Below are 27,043 nucleotides of genomic sequence, written 5' to 3' on the forward strand. Positions count from 1 at the left end.
AACTAGTCAATTAAGACAAGATTAGGAGATTAATCTATATTATGAATGGAGATAGCTTCAAAATATTGAAAAATATGGAATCAATGAAGACAAAGATACCACATGTACATTGAAACCACTTGAAGTGAGATTCATGCATATCTCCGGGGGATTCAATTCTTCTTCCAACATGAGACTACACACATGATAGGCTTGCAAACAAGGTTAGTCTCAAAATCACAAACCATAAGATAGCTCCCCCTAAAAGTGTGCATACAAGTATTTGAATTACTTGTGAGAGACATGCACTAGTCAATGACGATATTGGGTAGTTATCCTATGACTTGGATTTGGCACAAAAGATAAGAAATAAGGGTTACTGCCATTTTCCTTCAACTAATAAACCATGTAGATTGCTCGTAGGTTAGAGAGAAACACAAACAACCTACCATATTAAATATTACTCTAGTTAATGCAAAGGAATCAAAATATGCTCATGCAATCCCAGACAAGTATAGGGACTAGATGCTAATTGAACTTGCAAGAGAATACATCTAGTTACCTAAATTACCTAAGGAGGATATGGGTATTGGATGAATAATTTCCAATTTGCTCCAACTTTTGGTGTACTTGGCTTAGGCTTGAATAGCTCTTCTTATGTAGCCAAGTCTCCAAAAATTGTTCTATAATTATCACATTGATACAAAAAAAAGAAGTTTTGCAGCTCTATGGAAAAAGTATGTAAAAAAAAAGCGGTCAAAGCAGAATAGGGATAAAAGGCACATAAAGTATTTGAAGTAATTCCAATTAAACCCGACTAACTCAGAAACACAAGTAGACAAATTAAACCCATTAGGTTTTCTTCTCAAATTTTGTTTCCACACTAACACAAAATAAGAGGTTAAATGCTGCACGATCAACCTAGCAGTATATATACTAAAAAGGATAAACTGTGATATTATCAAATCCTAATGCATTAGTCCAGTCCACTGCTCCTAATGGGCGCAAATCCTATGATCCCAAAAACACACAAGATATCTATAGGATCGAAGGACCGAAACAGACGACCAGAGAGGAGGGAGTGAATGGGAACAAAGCTTATGTTCCGACTGCCACCCCACGCACACCGCCAGGATGACCCAAGTCAACTAGTGATAAGCTCACCCTAGGAACGGTTCGCAAAGCTCAACGCAAAGCGGAACCAAAAGTAACACTATTCACTTGAGCAAAGCTATCACCAAAACTTCACTTAATCAAACATGCGTCGATTCAACAATAATTAGTAAAACTCAAAACCAAACGAAAGCAAAGCTCAACTAAAAAGCTGATCCAGAGTCACACCAAAAAAGACTAGAGCTCACTATTACAAAGCCAAATTAAACTTACTTGACTAAGTATGCAAAGACTCGCTACAAGAACTAATCAACACAGGTCAATTAAGCATGCAAAGAACCAACAGTGGTTAGCAAGATTAAAAGCTAATTAATTAAATCAAGCATGAGAGCAAGATTTAGTTAACCCAAAGTGATCAGAGATTAGCTAAACAAAACAGTACCGAAGTAAGTTAAGTAACGAATCAAACCTGATTGCAGCAGCGTGCATTCAGTCCAGCCCGTGTGCCTGCTTCTGGCCTGGTCGTTCCTGCAGGCCCTTGCTCGGCCTCCGATTGGCCTGCAGGTGCTGTCGGTCTGCTGTCCACCTGGGGCACGAGCCGTGTGCTGGCTGCGCTGCGAGCTCCGAGCCGGCCTGCTCGCTCGCGCCTGGCCGCGTATGGGCCGAGCCGCCCGCCCCGCGTGTGGCCTGCTCCGCCTGCCCACGCAGGCTTGCTCGGGCCCGCGACGCGCCTCCGCGTGCAGCTCCTCGCGTGCGCTGCTCGCACGCGCTCCTCCGCCGCTCACGAACAGAGAAGGAAAAACAAGTTTCTTCAAAAAAAAAAAAAGAGCAAGAACGGATTCGAACCTTCAAACGCAAATTAATCTCCCAATACTCAACAGATCCATATAAAATTTCAACCGTAGATGCACAAACACTAAACCTAATAGACAGTGGCGAATCGAGCAGCCAAGTTAAGAGGAGCTCATCTCCCTTGTCTTCTTTTTTCTTCATCATCTTCTTCATTTTTTAGTTCAAAAAATAGAGAGAGGGCTTGGGGGAGGGGGTATCCATGGATTTTAGGGAGTTAGGGGGCTTGATCCCCCCTAGTCCCCAAGTAGATCCGCCCCAGCTAATAGATCCATAAAAGAGCATACGAAAAGAACAAACCTCTAACTCCAATTTCATAAAATCTTGAGAACCTTAGAAAAAAAGGAAATTTAGAGGAAACAAGAAATTCGAGGTTCTCCGTGAGGGATTTGAATATTTGACAGGGGATCACCATAGACTTGCTCACATATATCCTACTCCGTCCGTTTCAAATTATAGTCTGTTAGACTTTTTAAACTCCAAGTGTGACCACTCCTTTTATTAAAAAATTTATGCAAACATGGTCAAATTTAAGTCATTTTTAAAGAACATATATTGATAAAGCAAGTCACAACAAAAGAAGTGATATTTTGCACAAATTTTTGAATGAGATAAGTGGTCAAACTTGGGGGTCAAAAAAGTCAAACGACTTATAATTTGAAATGGAGGGAGTAGCATCGAAATCTTTCAAGAAATCTGACCTAAATCACGGCTAAATACGATGAACGAAAATTCATCCAAAAAATTCCTAAAAATTGTGGGAAAAAATGCTCAGAATGAAACAAAAGGACACAAACCTCATCTTTGGATTACTTCATTAGGTCTGATTACAAGTCGATCCTAGTAAAGATGGCAACAAGTACAAAATATCCGCGTACCCGTGGATACCAAACCTGGTGGACGCGGATTAAGATCTAAGTTTGTGGCCGCGGGCATGGGCGCTGATTACAAGCCAATCCTAGTGAAGATGGAAATATGTACAAAATATTCGCGTACCCGCGGATACCAAACCTGGTGGGCGAGGATTCGGGTCTAAGTTTATGCCCGCGAGCATGGGCGCTGATTACAAGCCGATCCTAGTAAAAGATGGCAACGGTTACAAAATATACACGTACCCGCGGATACCAAACCTGGTGGGCGCGGATTCGGATCTGAGTTTGTGTCTATGGGGCTAAAGTTCAGGCAGATGGTACAGTTGGGGATTTCTTGAAAAAAAGACCCATCTTGGGGGAGGGGAGAGGAACTTAGGTGGCGCCATGTCTTGGGGGATGGCAAGCGTCTCGGTGAGATGCGCGGGAATAGGACCCAACCCTTGTTTGTCGGTCACCGACACATGGGACCCATATGTCAATCTCACAGAAGAAAACGCACGGTCCAATATCCTTGACGAGTGAACCGTCCCGTGTCATAGCGAATTCTAGTGGGAAGCTAGACGAACACACTTGAGTAGCGCAGTGGTGGATAACAACTGCCGAGCTGGCCCTGACAAGTTTTCGAACCTAATGCACGATTTTACCTCCCTTTTGTGCTCGATCAGCACATATGTTTTCACAGAGGGCCTTTTCTTCTTGTTGGGTCGAATCGAGCGAATCCTGGTGACTCACATAAATTTGGGCCAGCTCCACAACAATTTCATATCGAACCTGCCATTGAAATAGGCCCAGGCCTTATTATCTGCGGGCACCACCATGATACCATGTGGGCACGGTGGACCGGGCATCCACCACGTGGCTGCATGACTACCTAGTACCTACTGTACCCACTGCACATACACATGGTGTAGACCTACCCAACAGACCCGCATTAACACGTGTTAGCCACGACGGCCTGCTGACCCGCACATGTACACGAGGGCGTCCGGGTGACACCTCTCTAGTTGACATATTTGACCCCACAACCCTGACACGTGGACCTTCGGGTCCCAGAGCACACATGACTACTAGGTAGACATACTAGAGCAGTCAACTGGGACCTACTATTACACGTGTTAGCCATGTCAGCCTGCTACACGCGAACATCTGCGTAACACCTCTATAGTGGACCCGCGTTGACAAAGTTGACCCACAAGCTTGGGACATGGATCGGCATATCCAGGTCGCTACACATGGCAGTCGGTCCGGTTCTATGACGAGTCACAGTCATCACAGATAAAAGGAGTTGATGGTGCATTGTTTTTGTGACGATACGAGATGTTGTTTTGTGATGCGTGTTTTACTTTCATAATAATTCCTTAGGGGCTGAGGGCTGCGATGATGAACTATGACGAAACAGACATTGTTCTGTGAGATGCGTTTTACTTTTGTCACGGTTGCATAGTGGCTAAGGGCTTCCTTGGAAGATCTATGATGAACCTAGGATTTTCATCATAGATGTAGTCTGTTTAATGACGAAGTTTCAGAACATCACGCACAAGACGTTATTGAAACTATTATTTCTACTGGTGGATGTACGGGTCTAGACTTGCGTTACTGCCAAGGTAGTAGAAAAATACCAAAAAGGTGCACTGGGTAGGCATCAAGAAGGCATTGCGTTACTGCCAAGGTACCAAAGACTTCGTACCCACATATAGAAGATCAGATAACCTTGAAATTGTGGTTATATTGATATTGACTTTACTGGTTGTGTGAATAGTAGGAAATCTACATCAGGATATATCTACACATTAGCTGGAGGAGCAATATCATGGAAAAAGTCTAAGCAGTGTTTAGTTTCAGCATCGACGATGCAAGCTGAATTTGTAGCATGCTATAAAGCAATAGGATAGGCTATTTGCCTTAAGAATTTTATTCCGGGCCTAAAGATAATTAACGGCATTACATAACCTATAACGTTATACTGCAATAATCAGTCTACAGAATTATTTTCAAGTAACAACAAGTCAAGTGGTGCTTCCAAACACATTGACCTTAAGTATCATGTTGGGAAAGATGCCAAAATCAAAATATTAAGATTGAGCACATAAGAACTAATGCTATGTTAGCAGATATGCTGAAGGTGAACTTACTGTTATGCTGAATGTGAACTTTAGTGTGATGCGAATATTAGAAACTTACTGTTTGACCAAGTGGGAGAATGTTATAAATATTTCTGCTAAGATTACAATCTTCAGTGTTAAGATAAATAAAAATGATAAGAAAAGCGTTTAAACTATGGGCAGATCTAGAGGGTGCGACGGGTGGACCGTGGCCCATCCTAAGAAATGGCATAAGAGCAAGTATTATGATGGGTGACTAGCGGGCTTCTGTCTATATGGAGAAGAGAAAAATAAAGAGAGAGAATAGAACGGGCGTTTCAACAGGCGCCCGCCGCAGCCAGCCAATATACGCCGCTAGCGCTACTATTGGCTGAGCAAGGAGCAGTGCATTAAATAGTAGCGGGCTCCACCACTATCGTGCGCTCGCTGCCGCTAGCAGCTGGCGAGTAGCCGGCTAAACTATTAAACCTGCTCTAAACAGCATTTGTTTGGGTACTTTTTTGGCATGTGAGGGGTCCGAGGGTCCGCCCGCCATTTTACAATCAACCGGTGATTCTCTTGCTTCCGGTCAACGACACGGACGTGTGTCCGGAGCTGGCAGCCCCACCATCCGATGGCCTCGTTTGGTTTGTGTTGTGCTAGTGAATGCTAATGAATAGTGATATTTTGAATGCTAATTGCAGTGTTAAACAAAGCCAGTTTATAAAACTAACTTCAGAACCCCGCGCTAGTGACCCTGAAGAATCTAATGAGGTCTTTGACCGCGCGATTAGAGGATGGTTGCTATAGCATCACTGTAGCAAATTATTGATTAATTACCGTTATTAGATTCATTGCGAAAAGTTACACCCATTTCTGAAAAAAATTTACAAATTGACTTCATTTACTATTTCATGCATGGAAGATTATCTTGTAGAATGGAATAGCGTAGCGTGAACCAAACGAGGCCAATGTTTCTGCTGCCGGTGATTGGTTTTCCTCCGTCTTTCTCTCTCATTTTGTTTCCCCTTATTTTCTCTCTCTTGCCTCCGTCCAAATCTTGCATACTTGCCACGTGAAAGTGGGAAGCGGTGGGGGCAAGCTGCTGCTTTGACTCCGCGCGCGGCGAGCAGAGGCTGCAGATCAGCATGCTCCGACCACTATGTTGTGTTCCACACTTCGAGGTTTGGCATACTGCGTAGGCTGAAGTTCTCCAGACAAGGAAATGCTACCGCAGCACCGCAGAATTCCTCATCAATTTTTGCCACCGCTTCCATTTGTTTGAGCTCCAAATTTTTCAGGTTAAGTAATTGGCCTAGTGGTGGTAAGCTGGTACAATTATCCAAACGACACAGGGATATATTGACAAGGTTAGGGAAATTATAAGGAGGAATATCCGTTAGCCAGTATGGAAAAATTGCGCTATTGTAACCAAATAGTTTTAAGGTCTCAATAGTACTTGGTGGCATGAGGGATCCCAACATTTCATTGTCCTCCAGTACTCTGTTAGGAAACAACCATTGCAAAGTCAATTCTTTGAGTCCTTGTTTTCCAACCAGTTTAATGCGTTGCACCTCTTCAACAGATTTCACCTGTTCAAATCCACATAACTTCAACTTTGTGACATTCACAGCCTGAAACGAAGCAAGGTAGCTACCTTTTAACTCACCAAGGTGGAACACGAATTCTGGTAGCATGGCTAAACTTTTATTCAATCCTTGCCCAACAAATTGAGTCACTAAGCGATTACAGTTTTTCGCATATACCATCTTTAGGCTATCCATTTGAACTATATTTTCTGGTACCGACCACAGTGAAGCGCAATCCGAGACGTCTAGTGTGCATAGCTTACTGAGGCCACCAATACATTCTGGAAGATAGAAAAGGCCCTTATTACATGATAAGTCCAGATGTTTCAAAATTGGAAGGGTGCTGATACCCTCAAGGAAAGTTGTAGTGAACAATTTATCCTCATGGAAAGTGGAAATAATTGATTCATCAAAAATGGTATTCATGAACCCAGATAAATATAAACACTGAAGTTTGGTGAGATTGCCCAATGCTTCTCCCATCTTGTTTCCGCCAATACAGCCACACTGTGATAAATTCAAATATTGGAGTTCGGTAAGACTACCCAAGACTTCTGGTATTACTTTAACCTGACAACAGTGTGATAAATCAAGATGCATCGAATTTTTTAGATTCCCAAATGATCATGGAAATTCTTTAATTTCCTCGCAACCAGATAAGTTTAAATATTTTAGTTTCTTAAAGCTACCCAAACTTCCTGGTAGCACACTGATGTTCCAGCAGTATGACAAGTTCAAATATTCAAGGTTGGTAAGGGTCTGCAAGGATTCTGAGACACCAGTAACATTGGAGCAGTTTGACAAATCCAAGTGCACCAACTGTTTTAGTTTGCTGAACGATTCTGGTAGTTTCTCCAGTCCTCAACAGCCTGACAAATCAAGATACATAAGGCCCTCCATATGTCCAATTGAATCTGGTAGTGCCATCAATGCAGAAGATCCACAAAGACTAAGGTAAATCAATTTGAAGAGCTTTGTGATACAAGTCGGAATCATGTGATGCTGGACCCTAGCATTTAGATACCACAGCTGCTTCAATTGACCAATAGATTCGGGTAATCTCTGTATAACGCACTCAGTGAAATCCAAGACACGCAGATACTTGGCAGATGAGAATGCATCTTCGTGAAGTTCAATTCTGCCAGAGTCAAAGAAACACAGCGCCCTTATCTTCGCAGGATAATCTGTGTATGATTCCAGTTTCTTGCTGCAATCATTGAACAGTGCATAGCGGCAGCTTCTCTCAGAATTGCTCCACTCGCTAACACCCATAATAAAATCATCAACCAGGACCAATCGTGCCAAGTCAAGCACTAGGTCGTGCATTGTTAAGTGTGTAAAATCTTCATGATGCACTCCAGTAGCCTGCAAAAGAGGCACTTAAAAGCATGAGGATTTAGATTACAGCCATCCTCCTTTTTTAATATAACACTAGAACTTAAAAATGCGTATTGGTTTAATGAAATGTGGAATTATTTTTTATATTTTTGCAAAGGGACAACTTCTAGTACATGTACATTCAATGAAGTACAATATATATATATATAAATGTACTTTCAATCCCGAAACCAGATATTTGTAGCCTTGTCCTTTTCAAGACTGGGTCTCTCGCTGATCCATCCATACCAATATTTTTTAGAAAAAAGTGCATTCTTCATTCCTCAAGTATTACAAAAGTGTGATATTCATCCCTCGTATTTTATTTGGTGCAAATCAACCCCTTAACTAACTAAACCAGTGCATTTATCATCCCCACCTTAGTTTAGCCATGGTTTATTGCTATATAATGATGATTTGTGCCACACAAATCATCTAACTAGTCCCTGCTTGGCAATGTAATATGTTGAGTTGATGATACAAGCCCATAAAAAAATTCACTAAATTCTATAAATTGGGTACCCATAAAAAATTATCCAAAAAACTTAATGGAATTGATTCACAATCACACCGAACTATTGTAGCGATTGACTCAACATTAGAAATTGCTAAGCAATGATTAGTTAGATAATTACATGACCCAAACCAATATTATATGACATAAAACCATTGTTAAGATAAGATGGGGTGATAATGCACCTGTTCAGTTAATTATTTAAGGGGTTAATTTGCACCAAATGAAATATGAAGGATGAATGTCACACTCCTGCAATGCTAGAGAGATGAAAAATACACTTTTTCCTATTTTTACCACAAGAAGAACCATATATGACTTTCCAGCATGGGTGGCCTTCAAATATTACATCAGTATTATTATCAAACATAGAGAGAAATTGTGTTGCTGAAGTTGAATATTTAGTTTTATACATGTGTTTTCGGGATGACAATAAATTGCATATTATGTTCAAAAATTTGAAGAACGCGATGGAAATCTTTTCACTTCTTAGGTATGTAATAAACTTACTGAATTATGTAACCTTGAATAATATTCAAGGAATGAAAAACCCAATAGTTGGCTGATATATCTTTCACCGAGTTGTTCAGTGGAGAATATGTCTGTTTCCTCTATGAAACCCAGAGAATTCCATTGGTGAATCAGATCATCTTTAACCATCTTATGACATTTTGGAAAGATTGCACAGTAGGCAAAGCATAGTTTCAAATGTGAAGGCATATAGCTATAGGTTAATCTCAAAGATGAAAGCACCGAATCTGTATATTCTGAAGCAGATACGTTCCAGATATTACTCTTTCTCACAGACTCCCATTCATCAGACGTCAATTCTGCCAACATGTATCCAAGCGACTGAGCTGCTAGGGCCACACCTCCAGTCCTCCACACATCACGGCGATGTCCTTTCCAATCTGTTCCACTTCATGTTTATCATCTCTGGAGTCAAAACTACTCTTTTGCTTTATTATAATCCAGCAAGAGTCATTTGACAAGGGTGCTAATTTGTATGGTTCAATGGTTTGAAACTTATTTGCAATGCCCTCGTTGCATGTGGTTACAATAACAACAATCCTACTGTGCTCACCAACTTTAAGCATATCCTTCAAGTCATCCAAATGAGATCCATTATCCTCCCACAGGTCATCTAAAACAATCAGAATATTTTTACCAGCAAGTAGCTCTACAAGGGAATTATGGATCATCTGCCTTTCGGTTAGTTGGCTCTCCGCTTTTGATAGTTGCGATATTATAGAATTGCCAATTTTATTCATATCAAATGTTTGGGACACATAGACCCACACATGAGAGTAGTCTTTGAACTGTGCGTCATTGAAAACCATTTTTGCCAGAGTTGTCTTTCCAATGCCACCAATGCCATAGATGGGAAATATGGTGATCCTTCCAGTATTGCTCTCAGATAAAGAAGCCATTATGTCTCGTTTATTGTTTGTTCTCCCCACTATGAGCTCTTCGTCTTTCATGACCGATGATGTCGCACGAGTATCAGTAATTTTCAGCTCCCTGGTGATAGTGCCTGGCTTCAACATGAAACTCTTGTGTTGATCCGTGATCACCTTCAGTTCCTCTCTCATCTCCTTCATCCTATTGGCAAGTTTAATTTTGGGACAAATAGAGGGACAGGCAGATGCAAATTGCAACAGGTCCTTTTTGAGAGATATCTGCAAAATATTCATTTTGATTTCTAAGCACAATGCAAAGAGGAGTACGCTTGTGTGCTGTAAAAATTCGTGGGAGGGATATCACTGATTGTTATTTCCTTACCAGAACGACAAATATAGATTGATTATATATGACTCAGTTGCTTAGGTTTCTTGTGGTGACACCTTTCCGCCTGGATCTAATTCCTAGACTCACTCAACAAGGCCCTTAGATATATTCAATATTTTTTTTTCTAAAATTGATAGGTGACATGCCGATCGACAAAAAGGTGCTCATGGGACTTCATCAATCCTGTGCTTTGCTGGCATAGTCTGTCGGATGTACATATGGTACTAGGTTGTGTTTGTGTTCGTTCATTTGGATGAGTGTATTGTGAGAATCTACATTTCGAAAAAGGGCAAAAGGCAGTAACTCCATAAAAGTTCAATAGGACACTAAGGGTCCAGTTTAAAATGAAACCAAGATTTCTTAAATCCATCCAGCTTAATAGCAGGCAGCATGTAGTAAGTAACGTGTAAGTAGTAGTAACAAGCTAATTACATACAGGTACCTTTCGCGCAGCCGATTGGGCGTCCTCTTCAAACTCATCAAGCATATCGGAGATGCCATACATGGCATCCTTGAGCCGCTTCAGCCACAGCTGCACTTCCCTTTCTTCGATCGATTGCCTCTCAGCATCCTTCATCACCGCCGCCACAGATTCCAGCATCATCTTCATCTTCCTGAGGTCCTTGGTGAAGTCCTTCTGCAGTGCGATCTGGCCTCCGATGACTGCGCCAATCTCCTTGACAACCATGTTGAGCACGGGCGAGGCAAGCATGACCCCGACTGCCACCATGGCTGTGAGATCCCTCAAGCCTAGCTGCTCTTGCTCGCTTTGTTTTTGTTTTTGTTTTTGTTTTGTTCAGGTCCCACTACACCACAAACCCAGAACAACGATGGGAGGACAGTCGCTATAAGCGGAGGAGCCGCTGGCGACGACAGCTACGCGGCGGGACGGCACCAGCACGGGAGATGTACCTTTGGTCGTGGCCGAGCGATGACAGGAAGGAGCGAGGGGTCTCCCGGCGGCGTTGAGGGAGCAGCCGTGCAGCGACCGCCGCCTCTGGCCGTGCGGCCTGTGTGGCGCACAGAACTGCGTGGCGGCTCCTGGCCACCTGCGTGGCTGGTGTGGGTGGGTTGTGCGGCCGGTCAGATGTGCAGGTGCCGCCGGCGACCGGCTGTGGCGGGCGGCGGTCGACAGGGGAGTGGAGGCGTGGCTGGTGTACTGGTGCGAGATTTGTAGCCTTTTGTTTTTGCTGGGCTGAATTTAAACAAATCTACAAGCTCTTTTATATTTCAAATGACAAATACTCATGCTATTGTTATCATATTCAAATACTAATGCTAAGTGTTATTTTACTCCTCAATAATAAATGCATTCAATAAAATGTGTATAACAATTTCAATTTTTCTTTTCAAAAATTGCATGTCATATTGAAATGTATGAATATGCATATGCTCGCATATATGTTTATTTGTATTTTAAAGAATATTTTTACAATACATGCAATTCAAACGCGAGATGGTTTCGATAAATAGGTAGACAAATATTTTAGATTATCAAAAGGTATACTATTTGTAACTAAATTATTTTTTATCAATAAACATACTACATCAAGGTTATGTTGATTTTTCATGCCAAATGATATGGTGAAATTTGGGTATTAATGAAATTTGATATTCTAATAACTATGCACGGCTGGAGCAATGAGCGGAAGAAAGCGAACCACATGCCATGCGTTTGCCTGGAGGTTTCGCATTGGTATCTTATTAGGCAAGGGTACGGTTAGTGCGCGTTAGGCAGGTTGCTCGCTCTCCAAGAAAGTGACGAGCGTGAGGACACGATCAGGGTCTACTTCGTTTCGCTTGACTCATCAGTTCTCCCATCTCATGATTCTCATCTCGCCAGTAAGAATCTCCTCAAGTGGTAAAAGTAAACGTTTCTGGACTCCTTGATGTGATTAACACGTCAGCTTGTTATGGCGCCAAAGGAGCTAGTTGTAAGAATGTGCCATTTTGCTCTGAAACTTGAAAAGTTTCAGATGTTTGGTGATAGTATAAATACATTGTTAGGAAATTGTACTGCAACACACAGGGCCCTATATATAAGGATGGAGAGTGAAAACAAGACCATGTGTGTCGTGCCCACTGACTGAGCACCAGTCTAGCAGCTAGTCTCATCACTTTCACAAAGCAAGAGATGATGAAGAACATAGGGAGCAAGATTTGGAATGTGTCATTAGTGATTGATTTAGTGAGCGACCTCATGGGAATGGGAGGCATTGCCACAGAGTGGGAATACAGCTGTGCTAATGGCTGCAAAAGCTACTTGCTTTATCTCGCCCAATCATGAGGTTGTGTACCTTGTTAGTGCAAGTGTTCTCTCGGCACCTGCAGCAAACAAGGAACATGTCAAAGGCAGGCTAAATTACAAAATTTAGCTTGATGGTGGGGTACGATCTAGACAACAAACATGATCCGGAAAACTAAAAATTACTAGACACTGCACCTCACTCGTGATTCTCCCCACAAATAGTTTCTGTATCACCGTGACGAGGGAAGCTGCAGGCACTGGCAAACTATCTTTGAGATGATCCGCTGCGCTGAGATTTGTGGACAACTATCATTTTCGCACTCAGCAGTGGTATTGTCAACGCCCATGAAGAAACTTTTTTGGCATCATCTCTTCAGGAGAGCCGCCGTGACATGCTTTCGGTGCAGGGTACACCCTACTCGGCCATGCTACCCTCCTCCATCGGCCATACGGCCCATACCTGCCATGCAGACACAGCCGTGGTACACAACAGCGTCCCTACCATGAACTATGTGAGTCAAAAAAACTTTGTCAAGGTAGCTTCTTTCAGCTTTTTTCCCTCTCACATAATACTATCGAATCAGCTGAAACCAGCCAGCTTTTAATTCAGCCGAACAGAGTGACTGGGTTAAAAGCTGAAATTAAAGAAGCTGAAACCAGCGGCTGGTGGAGCAGCCGAACGGAGTGAGTGTACCTACCATGAGTTATGGACTACCATAGACAACAAGCAACCACACCCCTATTTAAGGGTGAAACGCAAACGCCGCCATTGTGTATTTGTCAACTCAGTCTCCATCACTATCAAACTGAGTAAGAGTAAAGCTTGTTCAATGGGAAGGGGAGGCATCGAGAACTTCCGTGGACGGTGGTTGAAAGAGAGCTGGGATCATTCTTGTTTCAGAGCTGCGTTTGCCAATCCACACACCATGCCGGCAACAAGGCTCCCAGCCATCACACCCACTATGAAAGGTAATTTCCAAGATGAAATGATTTAGCACCGTGAATTCTTCTTTTTTTGGCAGTCATATATAGAACAGAGTTTCAAGGTTAAACTAAATTCTCTATCAAATCATGGAATGCTAACATTTACTCTCAATATTGCAAAACATTAAACAGCGCTTGCCGGAGACGGTAGGAATCCGTTAGCAGCACAAATCGAGAACAGAAAGCACAGCCTGAGCCGGCGCAGCTGCTATCATTTCAAACAAAGATTTGCTCTCCGACACTTCGACACATCTTTACTTCCCCCCGTGGCAAGTGGCATGAGCGAGATAACCCTGATGATCCGATGCTGCGATTGGTGGGCAACTATGTTGCACTCAGCAATATAGGCATAAATCAAAGCCATCGCCATCACTGATGTGGCTGCGGTGATCCGGTTGCCATCAAATTTAGCCGTCATCGTCTGAAGAAACGCAATCACATTCATTCATTCCCAGTTAGATGTTGTATTTCAACCCATGTTGATGAGGAGACAAGTATTTGAAAAACTACTGCATCGAGCCATTATCAAGAAGTAACACTTATTGTACATGTGTTCATACGGCCATTCTAAGAAATATCCTACTATTACTAATTGGAGGCTCCTTTAAAGCCTCTATATAAAGCCACTTAGGATCCTAGATGGACACTCTAAAAGAATAGAGAAATTCTATAAATTCTCACAAAAATCAGAAATATCCAATCATCAATCCAACAACTCTAATTATAATAACCATCGAATCTGTTATCTTTTCTAATAAATTACCCACATCTACCATTATGAAAATAGACTAATGTAACCCCCTAAAGATGTATCTAAATTACACGTATATGCCATTATTAAAAAAATCTAAAGTATCCTCCTAATCTTTTGTGTAAATTACCCACCTATGACATTATAAAAATAATACAAATACCCTCGTAAATTTACATATAAATTATCCAATTATGTCATTATTATTAAAATTTAAGTTAAATATGAGTATAAATTATATAATTATAATAAAATATAAAAATAATACAAATACCCCCTAAATTTGCATATAAATTATCCAATTATGTCATTATTATTACAAGTTAAATTACTTGTAAACCTGAATATAAATTATATAATTATAATAAAATATTAAAGTGCGCCAATATAAAAATCTAAATTACTATTTCTATCATTATTAATATTATTGTTTATATAAAAATAGTACCCACGATATATGTCACCATATATTCATGTACGATAGAAGAGATAAGAATACCAATTCACAAATAAATAGTTCAACTAAATATATATCGGATACATATGGAGATGTAATGCAAAATGAAATCTATTGTAACTGATAATAAAAATATATTTTAGAGTATGTTTTAGAATATTTAATAGATGAAAGAGGGCGTGACATAGATAATTATAATTATTGACCTTATTCTTATATTAACTCTAATTAGCCCGTGCGGGAGCACGGATTGATAGACTAGTATATACTAATAATACTGCAATTATTAGAGGCATATAACATTGGCACCATATCCTATGGAAACCAAAACTCTTGTGGAAACTTTAGAAACTCTAATCAAGATCACAGGATCCTCATCAAAGGGCTATGAGCAGAGGTGGGCTGTTTTAGCACTTAACACCCCCACCCCCACCTCATCCATCCTAATCTCAATTTTTCCAAATCACCCCTAATCAAAGTACGCCCAACCCACCCTCGTCATCTCGTCGAGTCGCCGCCAGAGGCAGGTGGACGGACGCCAAACCCTCGCCGCTTCGTCGCCAAACAAGAGTTCGTTCGCCTGCGGACCGTCCCCGGCGTCGTGAGGCCGCTGCCTGCTCGTTAGCCTGCGGAACGTGGTGAGGCCGCCCGTTCGCCTGCGGAACTTCGTGAGGCAACAAGGGTCCCCGGCGCCGTGAGGCCGCCGCCCGCCCTTGAGCCTGTGGAACGCCGTCCGCCTGGCCTCTGGCAGCTACTCGACGAGACGATGAGGGTGGGTTGGGCGCTACTTTGTTTAGGGGGTGATTTGAAAAAATTGAGATTAGGATGGATGAGGTGTGTGTGGGGGGGGGGGGTGTTAAGTGCTAAAACAGCCCACCTCTACTCATAGCCCTTAGATGAGGATCATGTGTCATGATTGGAGTTTCTAAAGTTTCCACGAGAGTCTTGGTTTCCATAGGATACGGTGCCTATAACATTATATCAAAGCTAGCCCATAATGTACATCATGAGCAGGACACAACTACTGGTGGTACGAGCCCATCACTTCGAAAGTACTTGGTATAATCATAGAGTAGTAACTAAAGTGGTATACACACAGTGAGTTATCGTCACCATATTAAACTATGCACGTACGTGCATCCCTATTCATTAAGGGTTAATACAACCAACACCATTGATGTGTGTCAATTGTATCAAGCGAACTACTGTTGAGATGAGCAGCAAATGAGACTTGTGGACAAGTATCATTTTTGCACTCAGCAGTGGCATCATCAACCCCCATGCATAAAAGTTTTGGCGTCATCTCTTCAGGAGAGCCGTCGCATGCTTTCCTATATGAAGATGCAGGGTAAAACCCTGCCCGGCCATGCCATCCGCCTCCATTGGCCATACCTGCCGTGCAGCCACAGCCATGGTACACAACGGCGTCCCTAGAACTATGTGAGGCAAAAAAAAAAACTTTGTCATAATAGACGAAACCTGATCCTGGAATCGGGTGGTTCTCGGACTCCCATTGATCCACGTCGTCCGTTAGCCTGCGAGCCATTTGATCCAGTGTTCCAGCGACATCAACCGTTCGATTGTGGTCGGTGCAAGCCTCGCGCCCGTTAACTCGTGAACCAGACTACCAGAGCGCTAATGACGCTCGGCCCCAGCCACTACCAGGTCACGCTATCGTACTCCACCAGAACTGCCACCGCATCCCCTGCTCTCTCTGCACCGGCAAGCTCCACCCCAGTTGCTGCCCAGCCAAGCCTCCGTGCTCGGCCGAAGCTGCTGCGGCATCCCTGCCCAGGGGAGGAGCAGCGGCCCCCGACCTAGCCCCTACGCCTACGGGGAAGCGGCGCAACCGCCTCGTCGCGCCACTGTCATCTGCAGCTTTGCAGGCACCTTGTCCGTACGACCGCAAGTCATGCTCGTGTGGGGATGCCATGGCCAAGAACAGCAGCGTCCTGTGGCCACCAGCCAATGGTGGAGCAATAGCGGCCAGCGGCCCTGCACCAATAGAAAGAAGAGATGGCGCCACCAATAGAAAGAAGAGACAGGGCCAAATCGCCTCCCTGCGCTCCCTGCTCAGTCCCTCTCATCCTCTCCCTTTTCCCAATTTCGTCTTCCTCTACTCCTACACAGACGATGGTCACCTCCTCGATCTCCGACAATCAGCCACCATAACTCAATTGGTCCAACAGTGAGCACCTCCACACCCACCTTAAACACTCCCAAGTACCAAGCCGATGCCATCCCTTTCCCTTCCGGTGCCGAGCTCCCCCCAAGCTCCAAAGCATCGCGGCCTATTGCCGTATTTCCTATTCATCGTGCATGTGAGCCGGGGTTCACGCATCGCAGGAGCGTGCCCATTGTCGCTTTTCCTATTCATCGCGCTGCCCACCGCTGCAGCCCACATGTCTCTCGATTTGCGTGCAACATATATATTAAACAAAAAATGTTCTATCTCGCGAACTAATTATTCAAACTAAATCTTGATTGGGTCGTTGTGGTTTTTTTGTGTTTCTTACGACAAGATCTTCAAAACTAGGCAAGGCCACATTTGGTTATGTTTAGATGATATTTTTCTAAAATATTTTGTTCCAGAACGAATTTCTATTAGGAAATATTTTTATCTTGTTTTGGAACATACAACCCGAGCTCGTCATGTTTAGGGCCTACAAGGCCGAGATGGAGCGCAAGGAGGACTACCTTGCGACCATCAGCAAGCTGGAGGATAAGTAGTGTGACAGCTGCAGACTCAGGTAGATGACCAACATGATTTCATGACCCTGCACAACTACTTTGACATCCGCACCGACACCATGGACCGTGAGCTTCAGGAGAGGTTGGATGCCAACAAGTGGAACATGTTGTAATTCAAAGTCCAAAAACAGTATATGAACAAAATACTTTGAATGGTGGCCAAATTTAAGTAGGAAAGAAGATAGTCTATGAGTTCATACACTATGTAACTTTGTTCTTATCTAGCACCCCCTCCTATAAATAAGAGGTCTCTTTCACCATTGTAAACATCAGTGAAAATCAAAGTAAGAAATACAGAGAGAGCTCCTTTCCTCCTCCATACGGTGTGTTCTTGTGTTGTGTCTCTGTGTGAGCAAAGGACTGATTTCTAACACGTTATCAGCACGAGGTTCTACAATAGCTAAAGGTAAAAAGAATCTGTGGGAACCCTATGGCTGAAGCGGAGATCTGTCTTGTAGACAGTGGCACCACTGATATGATACTAAGGGAAACCAAGTATTTCCAGACTTTGACAAACAAAAATGGAAATATTATGACCATTGCCAGAAGCAATGCTCATATTGTAGGCACCGGAAGTGCCACACTGGTTCACCCGATGGGTACGCAAATATTTGTGAAGGATGCATTATTATATCCTGACTCAAAGCACACCCTTTTAAGCTTCAAAGATATTCGTTCGAATGGTTTCCATGTAGAAACCGAGATTGAGCAAGGTACTGAATATCTGCTCATCACTAAATTCGATGGATATAGAAAGCAAATAGTGGAAAGACTCCCTTCATCACCATCGGGTTTGTACTACACATACATAAAGCCCACTGAAGGATATGTTGCGATGAAGACCATATTCAGAAATGCGGAATCATTTCGAATATGGCATGACCGATTGGGTCATCCTGGGTTGAGTATGATGAGAAGAATCATCAAAAATTCTACTGGCCATGGTGTTAATAGTTTCCCTAATCCTGAAGATTTTATTTGCACTGCATGTGCAAAGGGGAAGCTAATCACTAGACCATCCCTCCTGAAGATTAGGGATGAGTCACCTGTGTTCCTTCAAAGGATATAAGGTGATATTTGTGGACCTATTCAGCCCCTGTCGGGCCCGTTTAGGTACTTCATGGTACTGATTGATGCATCTACCAGATGGTGCTATGTGGACCTGTTGTCCACTAGAAACCATGCCTTTTCCAAGCTTATTGCCCAAATAATCAGATTAAAAGCAAACTTCCCTAATAATCGCATACAGTCCATTCAGATGGATAATGCTGATGAGTTCAGGTCGAAAGCTTTTGATGATTATTGCTTAGCCATTGGCATTAAGGTAGAGCATTTAGTACCACATGTCCACACATAAAATGGTCTAGCTGAATCCTTGATTAAGAGAATCAAGTGGATTGCCAGGCCCCTGTTGCAGAATTGCAGGCTACCAACCAGTTGTTGGGGCCATGCAGTGTTGCATGCTGCAACACTAATCCAACTCAGGATAACTGCATATCATGAAACATCCCCCTTGCAGTTGGTGCGTGGAAAAGAACCAAGTATTTCCCATCTGCGTATATTTGGCAGCGCGGTGTACGTGCCAATACCACCACATCAGCGTACATCAATTGGACCCCACCGGAAGTTGGGGATCTATGTTGGTTATGAGACTCCATCCATAATCAAATATTTAGAGCCTATGACTAGGGATCTTCATACGGCTCGATACGCTGATTGTGTCTTCGATGAAGACCATTTCCCAGCATTAGGGGGAGATAGGCATCTAGAAGAATGCCGGGAAATTGAATGGAATGCAACAGGGTAGCAATCCTTAGATCCATGCACCAGTGAGTCTGAACTAGAAGTTCAGAGGATTATACATTTGCAAAATATTGCAAATGAGCTACCAGATGTCTTCACTGATCATAAGAAAGTGTCAAGATCGCATATACCTGCAGTAAATGCGCCGGAGAGAGTTCAGGTACCCCAGAAGGCTACCAACTCTACAGTCTCCGCCCCTAATCCTAGGAAGAGGGGGAGACCTCCGGGTGCTCAGGACAAGGTCCCGCGGAGACGTCCGCAGAGGCGAGTACCTGAGCCACTTGCATCACTCAAAGAACCAGTTGAAGAAGCTCAACTTGAAGTTGAGAATGCCCTTGGAGTGGCGACTCATCCTGAAGATGAGAATGTCCCTGAAGGACTCCATCCTGACGATGGAAACCCCAATGCGTCGCGCGCTCAATATCGCATGGGTAGATCGGAACACCCAAGCTCAATCGTTACGGGAAATCACGATGAGCGGGAGGATGATCATGAGGAGATCGCTACTAATTATGTGGAATCAGGAGAGTCATATAATAGAAAAACCACTGTTGTCGACACATATTTTGCCTCAAAAATTGCTGACTCAATGGATCCGGATCCAGAACCAAATTCCCTAATAGAGTGCCGAAAGCGCTCAGATTGGGACAAATGGAAAGCAGCAATTGAGGCAGAATTTCACTCACTTTGCCAAAGAGAGGTTTTTGGGCCTGCAGTCCCAACACCTCCAAAAGTCATCCCTGTAGGATGCAAATGGGTTTTCCTCCGGAAGAGGAATGAACATGGTCAGGTGGTAAGATACAAAGCGAGACTGGTGGCACAAGGGTTCACGCAGAGACCCGGCATTGATTATGATGAGACTTACTCTCCTGTTATGAGTGGCATAATGTTGTGATATCTTATCTCTATGGCAGCTAACATGAATTTAAAAATGCAGTTGATGGATGTTGTGACCGCATATTTATATGGGTCACTTGATTTGGAAATATATATGAAAGTCTCTGAAGGACTCAAGATCCCTGGACCGAATCAGAATTGCAACATGTTCAGCGTCCGTCTGCAGCGGTCGTTATATGGGTTGAAACAATCCGGAAGGATGTGGTTCAATCGATTGAGTAACTTTCTCCTGAAGAGAGGTTACACACACAAATAATGATGATTGTCCTTGTGTGTTCATAAAGAAATCCACTGATGGATTTTGCATCATCTCAATTTATGTCGATGATTTGAATATCATCGGGACCACAAGGGACATTGAGGAAGCGTCGGCTTACCTCAAGACGGAGTTTGAGACGAAAGACTTGTGTAAAACCAAGTTCTGTTTGGGCCTGCAGCTCGAACACCTCCCTGAAGGAGTGTTTGTCCACCAGTCCACCTATACAAAGAGGGTAATTGAAAGGTTCAATATGAGCAAGTGCCACCCTCTGAAAACGCCCATGGTCGTTCGATCCTTGGAAGCGGATAAAGATCCATTCCGACCCAAGGAAGAGGATGAGGAGGTTTTGGGACCTGAAGTCCCATACCTAAGTGCCATCGGTGCACTAATGTACCTTGCAAATTGCACAAGGCCAGACATTGCATTTGTAGTGAACTTGATGGCAAGGTACAGTGCCGCCCCCACCAGAAGACATTGGGTTGGCATGAAAACCATCCTCAGGTACCTACAAGGTACTCAGGACCTTGGATTATGGTATTCAAGAAAGGGGGTTCCCTCTATGGTGGGTTATGTTGATGCTGGCTATATGTCTGACCCGCATAATGCCAGATCACAGACTGGTTTTGTGTTTCTTTGTGGTGGTACAGCCATCTCCTGGCGGTCTGCGAAGCAGACCCTAGTTGCCACATCGACCAATCACTCAGAAATAATTGCACTGTATGAGGCAGCATGAGAATGTGTTTGGCTTCGCCGAATGATTGGCCACATCCAGAAGTCATGTGGTATGAACACAGATGATGCCCCCACCATTATCTATGAAGATAATGCGGCTTGTGTTGTACAGATGCATATGGGCAATGTTAAGAGCAATCTCACAAAGCATATTGCTCCTAAATTCTTTTACCCCCACGAGCTTCAGAAGAGCAGGGAGATCAAAATCTTGCAAGCTAAGTCATGTGAAAATCTGGCAGATTTATTCACAAAGTCTCTGCCCGCTTCTAGCTTCCACAGGTGTGTTCATGGAATTGGCATGAGACGACTTAGAGAGTTGCAGAGTTCAGGGGGAGGTCAACCCTGAAACCATAGCCCATAATCGTGATCCTGAAGATCACGAGCCGGTCCTCATGAACCGACCCAGCATCAACTGTTGTACTCTTTTTCCCTTGATGAGTTTTTCCCACTGGGTTTTCTCATGCAAGGTTTTTAATGAGGCAACAGGTGCAACGTAAGCTAATGCTTGTGATGTACTCTTTTCTCCTACCCTTTTTTCCCACTGGGTTTTTGGGGGGAGTTTTTAACAAGGCATACACATAGCATATAAATTCGGCCAAGGGGGAGTGTTGTAACTCGAAGTCCAAAAACAGTATATGAACAAAAGACTTTGAATGGTGGCCAAATTTAAGGAGGAAAGAAGATAGTCTATGAGTTCATACACTATGTAACTTTGTTCTTATGTAGCATCCCCTCCTATAAATAAGAGGTCTCTTTCACCATTGTAAACATCAGTGAAAATCAAAGTAAGAAATACAGAGAGAGCTCCTTTCCTCCTCCATACGGTGTGTTCTTGTGTTGTGTCTCTGTGTGAGCAAAGGACTGATTTCTAACAGAACATAGCCATTCTGACCCGAACTGCAGTATACCTCCGCGACAAGGCCGCCCGGGCCTTGCAGACTTGGGAAGTGTCGGACTCAATCCGAGTGGACGAGATTTAGCTAGCTATCTGTCTGTTCCATTAAGCTCAAGAGTGATGCTACTGCAATTACACTTGACTTCCTGTTGCCTGCTTTTCCTACATTACCTCTTACAATAAGGAGATAGTGGTACTGCTACGCGTATCCTGATCATCAATCATTTGAACATGGTGTTTGTCCTAGCTCCATGTGGGGGGAGGGGAAAGGAGGGGCTATATATATGGTTGAGTTCCTCTCTGAAGGAAACTGAGCATTTTATAACTTCTACTTGCTAGGGTGCCGGTCATCATCATCTTCACAGATGATAAAATGAGAGGACAGTGTTGCCACTCTGGTGCGGCTGCAACTACTATATGCCATCATGGAAGACATGCAGCGTAGCATCACATGGAGCTCAAGGGCGGTTGGATATAGACGTCCAGCCAAAACAAGGCGATAACGTCCAACGACCCTAAGATCAGTCTTAATTGCGAGTTTTATGGACATTAAATTTTGTACCACATCAGCATGGCGATAAGACACCCAGCAGGTACAGTTAATAATACCAAGTCTCCAGTTTTGACAAAGTGCAATGAAATTGTCCACTAAGACTAGCCTAACATTCAGCTACTTTTGTCAGAGGAGCTCCGCACTTATTTTAGATGACACTCTACCTAACAGCAAGAAATTTTGAAAATTGACATCCACTTTGTGAGCCTTTCAAGATTTGACACCATAACCCACATGTCAATGACTCAGATTGATATAAATAATAAAATCCATTCCAATATATCTGAGTGACATGAGTACCCCTAATTAATTATGGTTAATTAGCATGAGAGAGCTAGTAAACTTTTCGGTTGGGGACTCCAATTATTATAATAGCACATGCTGTTACGGACATCAACTCCAATTAGGTGGAGCAATCGTCCGTTGCATAAATTAGATGGCCCCACTAAGCCGGTCTTAAAGCTACAATTTTTTAGACAAATTTAGTGCTACAATTGCTTTGTTTTCGGAAAGAGGGATTATGTATGTGAGATAAGCTCACTATTCATTATTTCCTCTAGGATCGCATAAGGCCATTCTCAATGCAAGTATCATATGAGTTTCATTCTCATTAAATGACATGCCACATAGGCAAAAGTGATGACATGACATGAAATTTAAGAAGAGAAGAATAGAGTTTTATGGAGATGAAACTTGGTGTGCACAGTTACCAAATGCCATAAAACTGGAATGAAACTCCATTGAGAGCCTTTGTGTTTCATCAACACACATTCATCAACTTCTATGGGTCACATGGTATACTTTATCATTAATACCACTCAACAATTAAATGTGATAGCTTATTTATGAAACGGTGCAATGAAACTATGCATTGAGAGAGGTGATTTCATTCTAGTGTCAAGCTGACATGACACTCTTTGTAATGTATGATGAAACTATACACTGAGATTGGCCTAACAGAACTTAAGGTTACGAACACTATGATTAGGAATGAACTATACATAAAGCAGATGCTCCTGTTAGCAGTTTTCTTTTTAACTTGGTTCCCACACTTCTAAGCCAATTACCAAATAAATGAGTAATACTTTGAGGTGGACTTAAATCAAAGGTATAGTGTGCAACTCGCCAAAGGAATTTGGCCACACGACAGTAAAAAAAGAGGTGTTGAATAGTTTCATCACTAGAGCAAAAGCAGCACAGTTTGTTACCATCCCAGTTCCTTCTTATTAAATTATCTTTAGTAAGGATAACACCTCTTTTTAGGTACCACATAAAAATTTTAATCTTCAGGGGCATCTTTAACTTCCACATGTGTTTATCAAACTGTACATTACCATTGCTAATAAGTGCATTATACATTGAGCTAACGGTGAACGTACCAGCTTGAGTCAGATTCCAACGGAAGGCATCAGCATTATTATTTAACTGAATATGACTAATGCGAGTAACCAAATCATGCCATAAATACAGATTGTGACCTGTCAACGTTCGTCTAAAGGACACATTAAGAGGTACTCGATCAAAGACTGATGCTACCGTTGCATGTTTTTTCCGCACAATATTAAAAAGAGAAGGGTATTTCAACATATGTGTTTTCAATAGATGTTGGCCGCTTTTCATTAAAGTGCATATTTCGACAGGTGTTTTTTCAATATAATTCACCGATAATGGAAACATAAATGTGATCAAACCAAATTTTGACCTGCGAGAATATTTTTGGGCTCAGCATGATTAATAAGCAAAATACATGAAAAAACATCAAGTCAACATTGTGCACGAAGTTTTAGTTCAAAGTAGTAATTGTGCAACTCTATATTCTTTCTCATGATACAAGTCAACATTTGAGCTGGAAGTATACAGAGTAGTTTAAAATAGCATTGTATGCACCACAACTTTTTCTTTTTAAATTTTTAATCACTCTTTTTGTGAATTTACCATATAAATGCGTATTTTCTTGAATAAATTGTCATATAATCGAGCAGTAGGACCTTAATTTGTCACCCAATTTGGGATTCTATTTTATAAATTTTACCAATAAAGGCTTTGTTTTTTAAAATATTAAGAAAAAATAATTTTACTTACAAATAGACCTTTTGTTTCCAAGGGTAGTAAGTGGGGACGTCCCTTTTTATTTTAACTATAAAGTTCTTTGAATTTTCCTGAACTTCTAGCCAGTCCAATGTTCCTTCTTCAACCAAACATACACCACTGCATAATCACTTAAAAGGTCGTTTTGAAATGCCGTAGGGGTTTTGAACTTTTGAATTTTGATACGTAGGTAATTATGCCATTAGTCTACTCCTTAATCTAAAAAATACCATCAATTTACCTCTCAGTGCGCCAATTAGCAATTAAAGGCAAATGTGATGGGCAAACATGTAAATAATTAAACATATGTTATTAATTTGCACTACAACATGGGAACCTGCCGTGAAGTCAGGAACACATCAAAAGCAAATTTTCCATGGGCTGTAGCCTGGACGAGAATTTGTTTGTTTTTGTAAATTAGATGCGTTTAAACCTAGGAGTTAAGCATGAAACCAGTCTGGATAAAAGTAAGAGTAAATTGCATCCACCATACAACAACTTGTCAGGTGGGTGCAAATTGGTCCGACAACTTGTTAAATGCTCAATTTAGTGCAATAACTTGACAGGTGGGTGCAAATCTATCCAACAACTTGTAAAATGCCCAACTTAATGCAATAAGGCCCGGTTTAGTTCCCAAAAATTTTCAAGATTCCCTATCACATCGAATTTTTGGACATATGCATGAAGCATTAAATGTAGTTGAAAAAAATTAACCAATTGCACAGTTTAACTGTAAATAATGAGATGAATCTTTTGAGCCTAATTAGTCAATGATTGGACACTAATTACCAAATAAAAACGAAAGTGCTACAGTTCCAAAACCCAAAAATTTTCACGAACTAAATAGGGCCTAACTTGGCAATTAGGTGCATTCACAGTCCAAACATTACACGGCAATATAACTAACAAAAGTCTTAATAAAGAGTACATTCATGTTAGGACAAATTATTAAGAATTATTTGACCATTGATTTTTGTGATGTGCCTGCGTGGCAATGTATTTGGCTAGGATAAAAACCCTCACTGTTTAGAAATTAATGTTATGTCTTTACTTTAATTACTTTTGTATAGTGATTTAATTTTAATTAAAAATATTTAATTTGATATTCAATATTAAAAAATTCACCCTCACTATTTTCGATATGTTTGATTATATGGACGGTTAAACTAAAAAAGCCAATACGTTGATACAAACTATTGATACCTTTTAGGAGCTTGGTAAATATATTTTTAAAGGCTCATATATTCGTTAGAAAGGAAAAATGAGCTAAATAAACAGAAGCAAACATGTGCATTGTTGAATACATGAGCAGAAGAGCAGAAGAAACCTAAGGTTTCAGAGTCTCTCTTATCGACTTCAGTGTTTGAGTGATGCTAATGGTGTAATTCTAAAATTTGTTTGCATTTGAACTTATAAAAAATTGTACATAGTTGAAAAGCAACAACCGGATCACCATCAATAATTTTCATTTATAAAATTTAAGAATTGTTGACGTTCATCTACTTTGCTTAATATGTTGTTGTCATAATGGTGGTTAAATAATATATTATTTTTAATAAAACCATAATTAATTTATTCTGAGAATAAAATTATTGGTGTCCATTGCGACACAAAAATCTACGATCAAATAATACGTTCCGACGTGAATATACTCTTTATTGTGACCTGACATTAGCAAATATATTGTCGTGTAATGTTTGGACTGTGAATGCACCAATTTACCAAGTTATCGCACTAAATTAAGTATTTTCTAAATTGCTGGATCAATCTGCACCCAGCTATCAAGTCATTGTACTAAATTGAGCACTTTACAAGTTGTTGGACCAATTTATACCCACCTGCCAAGTTGTTATCTAATGGGTACAATTTACTCTAAAAGTAAAATTGTCATTGTTCTCGTGTCTCAATGATGGGTGAACTTTGCTTGGCCAAGAAAAAAATAAATAACCAGGAAACCTTTGAAGCGCACTCGTTGCAATGGGTTCAAAATGAAGGCAAGCAATGTGGCAAAATAGTACATATTTTAAATAATTCCAATTGCTGTAACTAACATTTCAGTAAATCTTAGCTTATTGCTCGTACTGTTGGATTACTCGACTGCCAGCACAGCATACAGGAAGATGATAAAAAAATCTTAAAAAAGACCTAGTAGCAGAAGAGGCAACAGGCATTTAGGCAACGAGAGCTCGAGACTAGAGAGATGGGAGAAGACAACGGTAGTTAGGAATTTTTAATAATCTTTTATGGAGAAAACAAACGGAGCTCACAGACAGTGACAGCACAAAAGAGCAAACAAATTGCAATGGTAATATACAGAAGATTCGCTTTCAAGATCCTGTAATTCTAGCTTTAGATGTATATAGACAGCACTTGAAAAGCTAGAACAGCTGAAATCTGGATTACTATACCTATATCCCAGAATGTATTACCAGTTAATCCAACAATTGTCACGGAAATTAGAGC

The 27,043-nt window shown here is 41.6% G+C and overlaps 1 pseudogene; it reads right to left on the bottom strand.

Moving 5' to 3' along the window:
- Window positions 1-7,124: 7,124 nt before the first annotated feature.
- On the bottom strand, window positions 7,125-11,210 carry LOC120679281 (annotated as a pseudogene).
- Between the last annotated feature and the right edge of the window lie 15,833 nt (window positions 11,211-27,043).

Source organism: Panicum virgatum, chromosome 6N (assembly GCF_016808335.1).
Source record: "Panicum virgatum strain AP13 chromosome 6N, P.virgatum_v5, whole genome shotgun sequence".
Taxonomy (NCBI): Eukaryota; Viridiplantae; Streptophyta; class Magnoliopsida; order Poales; family Poaceae; genus Panicum; species Panicum virgatum.